The 13,283-nt window shown below is 38.6% G+C and overlaps 1 protein-coding gene and 1 non-coding gene across 4 annotated transcripts in view; both read right to left on the bottom strand.

Annotated features, from left to right (window-relative positions):
• VAV3 (vav guanine nucleotide exchange factor 3) overlaps window positions 1–13,283 on the bottom strand; it is a 358,747-nt gene that overhangs the window by 284,773 nt on the left and 60,691 nt on the right. The gene's annotated exons all lie outside the window — the stretch shown is intronic.
• On the bottom strand, window positions 8,103–8,187 carry TRNAR-UCG (transfer RNA arginine (anticodon UCG)). The gene has a single exon. It is a non-coding gene; the product is annotated as a tRNA-Arg (tRNA).

Genomic DNA, 13,283 nt, shown 5'->3' with positions numbered 1-13,283 from the left:
GGAGCAGAGAGAGCATTTTGATCCCAGTGTAGTAAGTAGAGAGGCAAGCACCAGGTTTAGTAGGAGCACAAAGAAAGAACTCCCATCTAATCAAACAGGTAGGTTGACACACTCAGATATCACCTCACGCCAGTCAGAGTGGCCAAAATGAACAAATCAGGAGACTATAGATGCTGGAGAGGATGTGGAGAAACGGGAAATGCAAATTGGTGCAGCCACTCTGGAAAACAGTGTGGAGGTTCCTCAAAAAATTAAAAATAGACCTGCCCTATGACCCAGCAATAGCACTGCTAGGAATTTACCCAAGGGATACAGGAGTACTGATGCATAGGGGCACTTGTACCCCAATGTTTATAGCAGCACTCTCAATAATAGCCAAATTATGGAAAGAGCCTAAATGTCCATCAACTGATGAATGGATAAAGAAATTGTGGTTTATATACACAATGGAGTACTACATGGCAATGAGAAAGAATGAAATATGGCCCTTTGTAGCAACATGGATGGAACTGGAGAGTGTTATGCTAAGTGAAATAAGCCATACAGAGAAAGACAGATACCATATGGTTTCACTCTTATGTGGATCCTGAGAAACTTAACAGAAACCCATGGGGGAGGGGAAGGAAAAAAGAGGTTAGAGTGGAAGAGAGCCAAAGCATAAGAGACTCTTAAAAAACTAAGAACAAACTGAGGGTTGATGGGGGGTGGGAGGGAGAGGAGGGTGGGTGATGGGTATTGAGGAGGGAACCTTTTGGGATGAGCACTGGGTGTTGTATGGAAACCAATTTGACAATAAACTTCATATATTGAAAAAAAAAATAAGAGGTAGGTTGAGATTCACTCCTCCAAGTAAGTGGCTGGACTGAGTATCCAAGAAGGAGCAAAAGGTCATGATAAATGGTATAGTGAGAAGGAAAGACCTAGCGTTTTGGAGAAAATGCAGTCGTTCACATGGCCTTCACAGCCAGTGCAGTAAAGAGAGCCTAAAGGATGAATGAGGCTGGAAAAGTAGGCAGGGGCCAGATCTCAAATGGAACTCAGACTTCATTTCTCTGAGAAATCAAGGCAATGCCTCCTAATAATGCCTGGTTCTACAAACAATAGCAAGTGATAAATGTGTATGTCCCACATAAGGCACTAAGCACTTTCCATAGAGTATCTCAGTAAATACATGTAATAACTCTGTGAGGAAGACAGTATTATTCTACACTATCCATAAGGAATGGAGATACGGTAAATAATCCAAGGTCAAGGTAGCTAACAAGTGGTACAGCCAAAACATCCCCCTGCCAGCACTCTTCTCTGCCAAGTTATGCTGCATTCTTGAGCATGGGGTTAATGGGGTGAGGTGATGATGGGCTCTAAAGCAGCAGTAGGACCAGACTTCACGTAACTGCAGGCTTAAGCAGACCTCAGGGTCTGCCTCAAGGAAACCAACTAAAATGAAGTGTAACCCATTTCCCCGAGTAATATCAACTTCAGGAAAAAGATGCGTTAAAAAAAAAAAATAGATGCAGGGCACTTGGGTGGCTCAGTTGGTTAAGCGTGCAACCAGCTCAGGTCATGATCTCATGGCTTGTGGGTTCGAGCCGTGTATCGGGCTCTGTGCTGACAGCTCAGAGCCTGGAACCGGCTTCGGATTCTGTATCTTCCTCTCTCTCTCTGCCCCTCCCCTCACTCATGCTCTCTCTCTCTCTCAAAAATAAATAAAAAACATTTTTTTTTAAAAAAAGATACACTCTGGAGAAAAACATCTCTAGAAATATCAGAAAAGTGATTTAATTTCCACTCAGTTCAGAATATTTAGCTCTAGACCATGCAACCTACCTTCCTCTCTTTCTTCCCTTACCTACAAAAGAGAACATCCCTCACTTTATCTCTTAGTGCCTTCCAGTAGGCTTCTTCTACACACTGAGTAATTTTGAACAAACTTGAAATGACTGGACAAATTTGGAACAGTATTATTCTCCTATAGATCATTGTTTATTATAACAAATTACATTCTATTTCTACCCACATTTCTAACCTAATTGTTATTCTATTTGCACCCACACTCCTTCCAATTCAGTATCACCCCAATTTTATGCAAAGTATGCTTATTACTTTTGATTTTACTACCTGAGTTCCTTATGATTTATGATCCAGGTTTTAGCTCTGCCCACTATATTGCAATTTACTTTGTTAAAAGAAGTTGTAGTTTTTTCCAAGTTAAATAAGAGTAGACTAGATGTGCACTAAAAACACTGTATTAACAAGATCTGAAATAAAGCTCAGATTTGTATCTGAGCTATATATTTATCATATATATTATCCGTATGTGTATATACATACACATGCACACAACTTTTTGTTAATACCACTACTTCCATATAATATTTCCTTCTGGAAAACACTCAACCAAGTAGAAATATATCCTAATTGAGTACAGAAAATGCTCCTTGGTCTTTTTCCCCACCCTTTTCTTAGCCTTCCAATAAACTCTGCCATCTTTATACCCAGGAGATTTGCACTCTGTTTAGAAAATATACTTGGGAATGCAAGCTGGTGCAGCCACTCTGGAAAACAGTATGGAGGTTCCTCAAAAAACTAAAAATAAAACTACCCTATAACCCAGCAATTGCACTACTAGGTATTTATCCAAGGGATACAGGTGTGCTGTTTCAAAGGGACACATGCACCCCCATGTTTATAGCAGCACTATCAGCAATAGCCAAAGTATGGAAAGAGCCCAAATGTCCATCGATTGATGAATGGATAAAGAAAATGTGATACACACACGCGCACACACACACACTGGAGTATAACTCAGCAATCAAAAAGAATGAAATCTTGCCATTTGCAACTATGTGGATGGAACTGGAGGGTATTATGCTAAGTGAAATTAGTCAGAGAAAGACAAAAATCATATGACTTCACTCATATGAGGACTTTAAGAGACAAAACAGATGAACATAAGGGAAGGGAAACAAAAATAATATTAAAACAGGGAGGGGGACAAAACAGAAAAGACTCATAAATATGGAGAACAAACTGAGGGTTATGGGAGGGGTTGTGGGAGGGGGGATGGGCTAAATGGGTAAGGGGCACTAAGGAATCTACTCCTGAAATCATCGTTGCACTGTATGCTAATTAATTTGGATGTAAATTTAAAAAAATAAAAAGTTAAAAATTTAAAAAATTTTAATAGAAAAAAAAAGAAAACATGCTAACCAATCACTAATACCTCTTACCACATTGTCACCATACCTGTCTTGAACTCAATCTCACATTAAGTGTTTTTAGTGACAATAGAAAAATGTAAAAAGAAAAAAATGGATGTATTAACCCAAGTTCTCTCAACTCCCACAGGCGGATACCTTGAGTCTTCCCTTTGAGTCATATCTCCCAGTGAATTTAATTCCAATGAATTAAATGTTTTATCCTTTAATTTTTTTAATTTAAATGTAGTTGACATTCAGGGTTACATTTGTTTCAGGTGTATGACACCCTGATTCAACTTCTCTATTTGTTATGCTATTTTCACCACAAGTGTAACTACCATCTGTCACCATACAGCATTATTACAATATCATTGAATGCATTCCCTATGCTCTACTTTTTAATCCTGTATTTTATTCATTTCATAACTGGAAGTCTGTCTCCCACTCCTTCACCCATTTTGTCCATCCCCCTCACTCCCCTCTGCCAACAGTTAATTCTCTGTATTTTCAAGTGATTCTGCTTTTTGTTTTGTTGTAGATTCCACATTAGTGAAATCCTATATTATTTGTCTTTCTCAGCCTTATTTCACTTAATGTTAAACCCTGTAGATCCATCCATGTTGTTGCAAACGACAGGATTTCATTTTTTTTTATGGCTGAGTGATATTCCACTGTGTGTGTATGAATTTTCTTTATCCACTCATCTATCAAAGGATACTTAGTTTGCTTCCGTATCTTGGCTATCGTAAGATATGGCTTCCATATCTTGTGAAGAATGTTGAAATAAACATAGGGGTCCATGTATCTTTCCAAATTAGTGTTTTCCTTTTATCTGAATAAATAACAAGTAGTGGAATTACTGGATCATATTGTATTTCTATGTTTAATGTTTTGAGAAACCTCTATACTATGTTCCACAGTGGCTGTACTAATTTGCATTCCCACCAACAGTGCACAAGGATTCCTTTTTCTCCACATCCTCGCCAACACCTATTGTTTCTTGTATGTTTGATACTAGCCATTCTTACTGGTATAAGGAGATCTCTCATTGTGGTTTTGATTTTCATTTCCCTGATGATTAGTGATGTTGAGTGTCTTTCCATGTGTCTGTTGGCCATCTGTAGGTTTTCTTTGAAAAAATGTCTATTCGGGTCCTGTACCCATTTTTTAATTGGACTGTTTGTGGGTTTTTTGGTATTGGGTTGTATAAGTTCTTTATATATTTTGGATATTAAGCTCTTATTGGATATGTCATGTGTGAATATTCTCTCCCATTCAGTAGGTTGATGGTTTCCTCAGCTGGACATATGCTTTTTATTTTGATGTAATCCCAATAGTTTTTGTTTCTCTTGCCTTAAGAGATATATCTAGAAAAATGCAGCTACAGCCAATGTCAAACTTACCACCTATGTTCTCTTCTAGGATTTTTATGATTTCAGGTCTCATTTAGGTCTTTAACCCATTTTGAGTTTATTTTTGTATATGGTGTAAAAGTAGCCAAGTTTCTCCAGCACCATTGTTGAAGAGAAGGTCTTTTCCCCATTGTATATCCTTCTTTGTCATAAATTGACCATATAAGCATGGGTTCATTTCTGGGTTTTTTATTCTGTTCCATTGATCTATGTGCCTATTCTTGTGCCAGTAGCATAATGTTTGATTATTACGGCTTTGTAGAATATCTTGAAATCTGAAATTCTAATACTTCCAAGCTTTGTTTTTCTTTCTCAGGATTGCTTTAACTATTAGGGGTCTTTATGGTTCCACACAAATCTTAGTATTACTTGTTCTAGTTCTGTGAAAAGTGTCATTGGTATTTTGATAGTCAAAGAAAAATACAAAGGCAATCCCTAAATCTAATGTCTTTAGACCTGAAGTCTCCAAATCTGCACCCATCTAAGCCATATCTCCACCAAAAATTGAAGACCCTCTTAGTTCAACACAAGATTTCTTAAACCATTATCTTGTTGCTACACATACAATTACAGGCTAGTTCTTCAGCAATATTTATCTATTGCCACTCTAGTCTGTAAGGCAGGTGTGGAGGTTTTTGTGAGGGTTTTAAGTTTATTTATTTGAGCGAGAGAGAGAGAGAGAGAGAGAGAGAGAGAGAGAGAGAAAGAGAGAGAGAGAGAGAGAGAGAGAGAGAGAAAGCACATGGCCAAGGGAGGGGCAGAGAGGGAGAATCCTAAGCAGGCTCTGCACTGTCAGCCTAGAGCCTTGAACATAGGGCTCTCAATCTCACAAACCATGAGAACATGACCTGATCCAGATGCTTAACAGACTGAGCCACCCAGGTGCACATTCATCAGGGTCTTTAATTTTGTTTATCTAATACCGATTAAATGCTGTGCTATATGATTTTAACTAATTTGCAAATGTAGTTCTCGTTACTTAGCCTTTCCATAGGAAGACCACTGTCCTGATTTAATATAGATGCTCTGTAAGCCCTTTACCTTCTGCAATTATTGGTAGTGTTCCTTTCATTAAAAAAAAAAAAAAAAAAAAAAAATTGGGATGCCCAGTCCGGCATCCAACTTCGGCTCAGGTCATGATCTTTCAGTTTGGTTTGTGAGTTTAAGTCCCGTGTCAGGCTCTGTGCTGACAGCTCAGAGCCTGGAGCCTGTTTCAGCTTCTGTGTCTCCCTCTCTCTCTGCCCCTCCCCCACTCACGCTCTCTCTCTGTCAAAAATTTAAAAATAAACAAAAAATTACAGAAATTCTATGAAATTATTTTGTGAGTAAATGTTTTCTCCTGAATTGCAATTATTAGGTTTCCTCATATTATATTCTATACTCAAGTCTGGAGAAGATAACCTTTTCTTATCCTAGATGTTTCCCCATTGCTACACCTGTTTTATTCTTCTTGCCAGCTTCACTCAGATATTTTAACACATAGCATTGTATAAGTTTAAGATGTATAATATATTGATTTGATATATGAACACATTGCAAAGCAATTACCATAATGACATCACCCAACACTTCCATCACGTAACATAATTTCCATCTCTTTTTTGTCCTATACCCATTTTAAATGTCAGCATTAGTATTTCAGTCTTAGGTTTATTGGTCACTTTCCCAGATACCAGCCTATATGGGGTCTAGGATTAGGCTAAGTACTATCTGGCCTCTAGACCTTGGCTAATATAAAAGATCTTCTAGATGATTCTATATGGAAACAACTAAAATATTTCAACCAAAACCAGGAAGTGCAACAATAAAAAACGCATTTATAGTAAAAACCTTGGTCAAAGTTGCCAAAGCTCAGTAGAAGTTTCTACAAAGAAAATACTCAGCATAACTGACTCTGCAGACATGTGATTTATCTATCACTAAACATTTTCATTTTGGCACCATAATTTCATCCTGGGACTTATTTTGTCATCAAGATTCTATAAGAATATTTCACATGATTTTCAGGTAATACTTTGCTAGACTAAATGTTAAATATTTGCTACTTTTTAACATTTGATTTCTATAGGTCTAGGAAATCATATTCCTGAGACTATTCATCTCCCTCTTTATAATAAAAATCACAGGGTAAAAAAGAGCTTGCTTAAATGAAATCTACTTTTGTAGAATCCACGTGTTCTTTTGAGCAAGGTTACCTGGAACCTATTTTTAAAAGATCAAGCCCCAGGGGGCACCTGGGTGGCTCAGTCAGTTAAGCCTCCTATTCTTAATTTCTGCTCAAGTCATGATCTCACAGTTGGTGAGATGAAGCAAGGCCTCACCAAGTGGGGCTCTGTGCTGACAGCATGGAACCTGCTTGGGATTCTCTCTCTCCCCCTCTCTGCCCCTCCCTTGCAGATGCACATGCATGCTTTCTCTCAAAATAAAAAAGATTAAGCACCAAATATGGCATTGTTCTTACTCATTGTATCCAACTTTTTTCTAAGTAGGCTGCTACATTCATTAGTGTTCCCACAGGATCACAATATAACACAACTTCGGCGTGAGATGAAGGTCAAAGCCATCTCCATGCAAGAACAGCACATCACAAGCAAATAAAGTCTGCCAATAAGTGAAGGTAAGTAAGTAGAGTCACCCAAGGCGCACGCAGAATGCCGATTTGGGCCGCAACAATCTAATGACTGCCAATGCCCCTCCTTCAAAAGCATTCTTATAAACAGTCAAATCATTTTCCATAATTAATCTTAAATGGACGTTCCTTAGCATTTCAGGCTAGAATCTTCACTAAAGCCCGTATTTCAAGTAATGGCACATTAAATCTTATTCCTTTAAACTTCCACACAAAGACAACTTTGAGGGGAAAAAAAAAAATCACAGTAGCTCTCACTACACAGAGTGAATTTGAAAAACTAGGCAAAAAATGCAACTCTTAGTACTCAAGAAAATGTAGGAGAAAAAATGGAAGGCACCAATTTATTAAGAGACAGGTCTTAGATTTTTTTTTCCTAACTGCAATTTCAGTAGAAGTTCTGAAACACCCCAATTAAAATCAGCCAAGATCTCATTAATAAGTGATACAAAATCTCATTACACAAGAAATGTCATTATGATAAATTAAGTGTCCAGAAAAATTAAATTATTCCTAAATCTTGCCAGGTAACCCACAAAAAATGGAGTTGGGGGGGACCAAGAGAGAAAGAGATTGGGTGGGGGAAGGGATCTGGTTTTATTACCCTACATAATTAAAAATTAAAGACAATAAATGCTTTTGTAGTAATTCATATATTTTTAATGGTAGATGTCAAATACTACAGTGTTTTACCTGTAAGCGATAAAACAATGGCTGAAAGACATCTTAAGTTTCTTTTTTTTTTTTTTTTTAATGTTTATTTTTGAGACAGAGAGAGACAGAGCATGAACAAGGGAGGGTCAGAGAGAGAGGGAGACACAGAATCTGAAGCAGGCTCCAGGCTCTGAGCTGTCAGCACAGAGCCCGACGCGGGGCTCGAACCCACGGACCGTGAGATCATGACCTGAGCCGAAGTCAGACGCTCAACCGACTGAGCCACCCAGGCACCCCAAGACATCTTAAGTTTCAATTTGCTCACAACTTAATGCAATTATCAAACATTTTCTCCACTGAGTATGCCCATTGGCAAAGGGAATAAACTGCTACCTCTGGTGTTCTGGTTGCCTGAAACTGCCCAGCCCACCACATGCTCAGAATTCCTTTATCATGCGCCAACTCTGCCTTCTAGCTCATTAGATATTATGCTTAATATAAAAGGTGTTGCCAATTATTTACCAATGATTCAAGCCCCTGTACCTTCTGTGGCCCAAACTTCCCATAAAGTCTGCTACCACCAACCCAAGTACCTACTGTGAGGGGCTGGGAGAGCAAGGAGAAACCAAGAGGAAGGGACTGATTGCCTCTGGCAGTTTGAGATGTGGAGAACAAAAGAATTAGGGAAGCAGGAGCTGGAACCAGGGGCCACCAGGACTGTAAGAATATAAGCTTCAAGGCTTCAGAGACTTCTTACAGAAGCATTGGGCTCTTACCTATAGGACAAAAGAAGGGAGCTAAAGTCAACCTGATTTCCTCAAAGGTGAAGGAAACCATCGTGGACATCTAGATTCTATTTATATTGTACTTATAAAAGTGTTCCTTCACATCACTTGTCTGTGTAAAAATAACACAAGAATTTGAATAACAGTATTTAGTAGAACTAACATTTATACAGGCCTGTGTGTTAGGCACTATTCTAAGCACAAGAGTGTGCATACACACACACACACACACACACACACACACACACACTCACTCACAGAGGTCCCTGAGGAAGCTATCCCACATTAGAGAGGAAGAAACAGAGGCAAAGAAAGGTTCAACTCTTGCCAGAGGTCATATAGCCAATAAGTGGAGGAAGAGGGATTCAAACTGAAGCCTATGCTTCATAGTTACTACTCTACCTACCACATCATGCTTTTTGACATTCTATGACACAGAGAAGGAAATTTTAAGTGACTAGCTCCTTCACTGATTTCTGAGCACTTTTGAAAGATTTATAATAAAAATAATCTTTTATAATTATTTATATTTGATTAGTAATCTTACCCTGATCATGTGTTCTCCTTCCTCAAAAATCAGTTACATGTGGATTTTGCACACTTTTGCATAACTGTTACAATTTAAATCTAGTCAACATGAATCACACAAATACAAAAATGCTTTATTGTTGGGGCGCCTGGGTGGCGCAGTCGGTTAAGCGTCCGACTTCAGCCAGGTCACGATCTCGCGGTCTGTGAGTTCGAGCCCCGCGTCAGGCTCTGGGCTGATGGCTCGGAGCCTGGAGCCTGTTTCCGATTCTGTGTCTCCCTCTCTCTCTGCCCCTCCCCCGTTCATGCTCTGTCTCTCTCTGTCCCAAAAATAAATAAAAAACGTTGAAAAAAAATTAAAAAAAAAATGCTTTATTGTTACTGTGCATGTCAAGCTCATAACAATTTATCAATGAAGCAATTAACAGTAACACCAGGAAACTGCCGTTGAATAGATGGGTATTTAGTGAGGTGAGACAAAAAATGTTAAGCACCTGCCCCAATGGGGATCCACTTTTACCTAGGACTCCACGTATAAAGTGACTCTCCCTACCAGAGGGGGTGCAACATACTCCCCCCACACACAATGGCCATAGATATGCAAAACTGATTCCACCAAAACAATGCAGACACATAGTGTTCAATCTGGCGAAGCCAGAGAGCTGCAGAACCACAGCGCCATTTCTGTAAAATATTAGTAGGCAACCTACATTTGGTAGAACACTCTGGACATAAATCAAGTATTAAAAAGAAATCAATTGATAAAGCTCTCCACTTAGACTCAGAATTTACTTGAGCAAGTCCTTAAGAACTGACCCTTTCGAAAAAGACAAGCCAGGTTGCCCCCAATACCATCCCCAATCTATAACTATCCATCTTCCAACATCATTGGGATCACTATTTTCCTCATTCATCAAATTGCATAGCAGCCAATATTACCAATTTGATATCTAAAATGTCAGATATAGGCTCTTTATTTAGTATACTACTTTTATTGTTCAACCTTAGTCAATGAAAAAAAAATTATTTAAAACTTTAAGCTGATTACTCACAATTAGCTACCCTATAATCTCTATTTAGTATAAAATCCTTTGATTCCTCAACACAAAATCTACCACAAGAAACCTAACCATAATCCAAGCCTAAGATACTAGAATGAAGGAAAGAGGAGTGTGGAAGAAGGTATTTTCTACATGGTGCTTGTAATCCTCCTATTTTTAAAAAGACTGGCATTCAATTATTAGCCAGGGATACAATCTCTAATGTCTATAGGAATGTCAGATTCTGTTTAGAACACCTTTCCAAACCTATACTCCACTGTTTTTTATGTATTAGAGATGAAACTGGATGCATTTACAACTTGGTCCATAATTTAAGCCATTTGTGGGTTTGAAGTGTTGGACTCCAAACATCGATCAGGTCGTCAAAGAGCCCATTCCCAGAAATAGACAGGAAAAGAAGTTTACTCTGTACAAGACACTGCTCCACAGTCAACAGATGTCAGAGGGGAGAAAAAAAACACACTGACCCAAAGAGATCTGTAATCTACTGTAAGAATTCAATTAGTACACAGGGAACAATATTTGACCTAAGTAACAGGGAGGAGGAAGGACAGCTGTCCAAACGTGCTAGAGACCCAAAGCAACCACCACTGTACGGGGAACTCCTCAGGGTGGAGACTCCGGCTTTCTTTGCATCACTGTTGCCTAAAGAGACATGGTGATAAGTGTGTTCAACAAACAGCTTAATAAATGCCTTTGATTACTTCACTACATAGGTAAACTGTAGTCATTACTTGACTACATAGGTAGGCAGAATTGTCTTAAAAGATCAGCTTTTCTCTGCAGGGAAAACTTTGAGAATAAGAAAAAGCAGAAAAAGGGGAGGGAGGGAAGACAGGAGAGGCAAATATGAAAAGCAACAGAAGGAGAAGCAGCAACATGGATGGACAGGAGCAGATGGAAAGCTGAGAAAGCCAGTACAAGAGGAAAGAGAGGAAGGGGAGGAAGAGAGAGGCTCACCGAAGGCAACAGGGACCCCTCAGTCCCACTAAGTCCAGAGGCTTTTTTCCTCCTGGACCAAGTCCCATCATTTGGCCCCCTATACCACATCATGCATGTGCGTCCTGCATAGCGCACAGTAGCTAAGTACAACCGCAGTGGTTCCTCAGAGCTGATCGGAGCCCCTGTGTAGTCTTGATGACTGTCTGGAATTCTAAGGTTCTATCCTTCCCATATGTATGGTGTTGGAATCGGTCTTCTTTATGAAATGAAGGGGAGAGTAGACACTGAGACATCTTATATGATGTTATTACTGCCGTAACTTGCTAAAACGGTCCTGCGCTCTTTTCCCCACACAGGTGAATAAAACCCAAAATCTTAGAACCACTTTTTGTTTGCCACATTTTTGACATTTTTTTCATTAAAAATTTTTGGAAAGTTCAGAAAGGAACCCCTTACTTAGGTAGAATGTTTTATTCCCCTATGATTTTAGAGAAAGGCTTTAGGATTCTTCTGAGTAAAGAATGTCTCACAGTTTGAAAAAAAAAAAAAAAGTGACAGAATCACTGACATTGTTAAGTTTAAAAAGAAAGCAGACAGAAACTCAGTACCTGTTGTACAACCTCATTTTCTAAACTATGGATGGATGGGTGTGAGCATGTAAACATGCATATGTATAACATACACATATATATGTGTATACATTTGTAGAACTATACATAACAAATTCAGTAATGGCTACTTTTGGATAGTGACATTTCATCTTATTTCTTTCCTCTTAAGTAGAAATTACTAAATCGTTACGTCCTTCATCTATAAATATGAAAAATAAATCTGTTTTAACTTTGAAAAAAAGCACTTGCCTTCTGAGTAAAGCAAGCCTGGTGGACAAAAGTCTCTATCAGTGCAGTGTTACTTAATACTTCAGTTTACCTTAATAACATAAAGATCACTTTTCCAATAAAAAGCTTTCAACCTCTAGGGTCCCTGCAGGGCAACAGGAAACAGCAGATTCCTGGATTATTATGCTTTATTGCATTTAACAACTCATATACTTCACAGTACTGAGAGTTCTGTTGGTATTTAAAATACATCTCCAGGAAATACATCTTCCATAAAATGTAATAAAATGTGCATGCAATAGATTATATACTATACATGAATATAAATAACCAAGTGTTATGTTTGGATGTGTCCCATAAGGAGGGAACTCACATAAAACATCTTTTAAACTATTATGTACAATGTAGATCAATTTTTAAGTCTTCTAAGCAATGGGAAGATTCTTCGTCCTAACAAAATTAACAAATCAACATTTCAGTCTGAGAAAAGAAACACTTAGGCCATCCACAATACCCTCTGAGTACTGAAAATCAAAGATGAACTAGACACAACGCCAACCTTCAAGGAGTTTATTATCCATCAGGAAAGCAAACACAAACAAATAGGAGTTCAATAAGGCAGTTCAAGTAAATGCTGGAGGATGAGCAAAGTGTGTACATGGTTCTCTGAAGGCACAATTGAATGGTTATTCCACCTAGAAGGGTGGGTTGGAAAAGTTTCCTCAAGAACCTTTTTCAATGTAATTATTATTTTCTACAACTGAGTGATACAAGCATCTCTTTCTTTCATGAAGCACTGAGAAGCATAGAGTAGGGTGTCTAGGGCACAGTCACCTAGACATATTAATACAGAGACTCTAGGGGCACCTAGATGGCTCAGTCTCAGGTTAAGCTTCCAACTTCAGCACAGGTCATGATCTCGCGGTCTGTGAGTTTGAGCCCCACATCTGGCTCTGTGCTGACAGCGCAGAGCCTGGAGCCTGCTTCTATGTCTCCCTCTCTCTCTGCCCCTCCCCTGCTCATGCTCTCTGTCTCTCAAAAACGAATAAATGTTAAAAAAAAATATATTAAGTTTATAGCAGCACTCTCAACAATAGCCAAATTACGGAAAGAGCCTAAATGTCCATCAACTGATGAATGGATAAAGAAATTGTGGTTTATATACACAATGGAATACTACGTGGCAATGAGAAAGAATGAAATACGGCCTTTTGTAGCAACGTGGATGGAACT

The sequence above is a fragment of the Panthera uncia genome, assembly GCF_023721935.1.
Source record: "Panthera uncia isolate 11264 chromosome C1 unlocalized genomic scaffold, Puncia_PCG_1.0 HiC_scaffold_4, whole genome shotgun sequence".
Taxonomy (NCBI): Eukaryota; Metazoa; Chordata; class Mammalia; order Carnivora; family Felidae; genus Panthera; species Panthera uncia.
The sequence above is the reverse complement of the archived record's forward strand: the minus strand, read 5'-3'. Positions and strand labels throughout refer to the sequence as shown.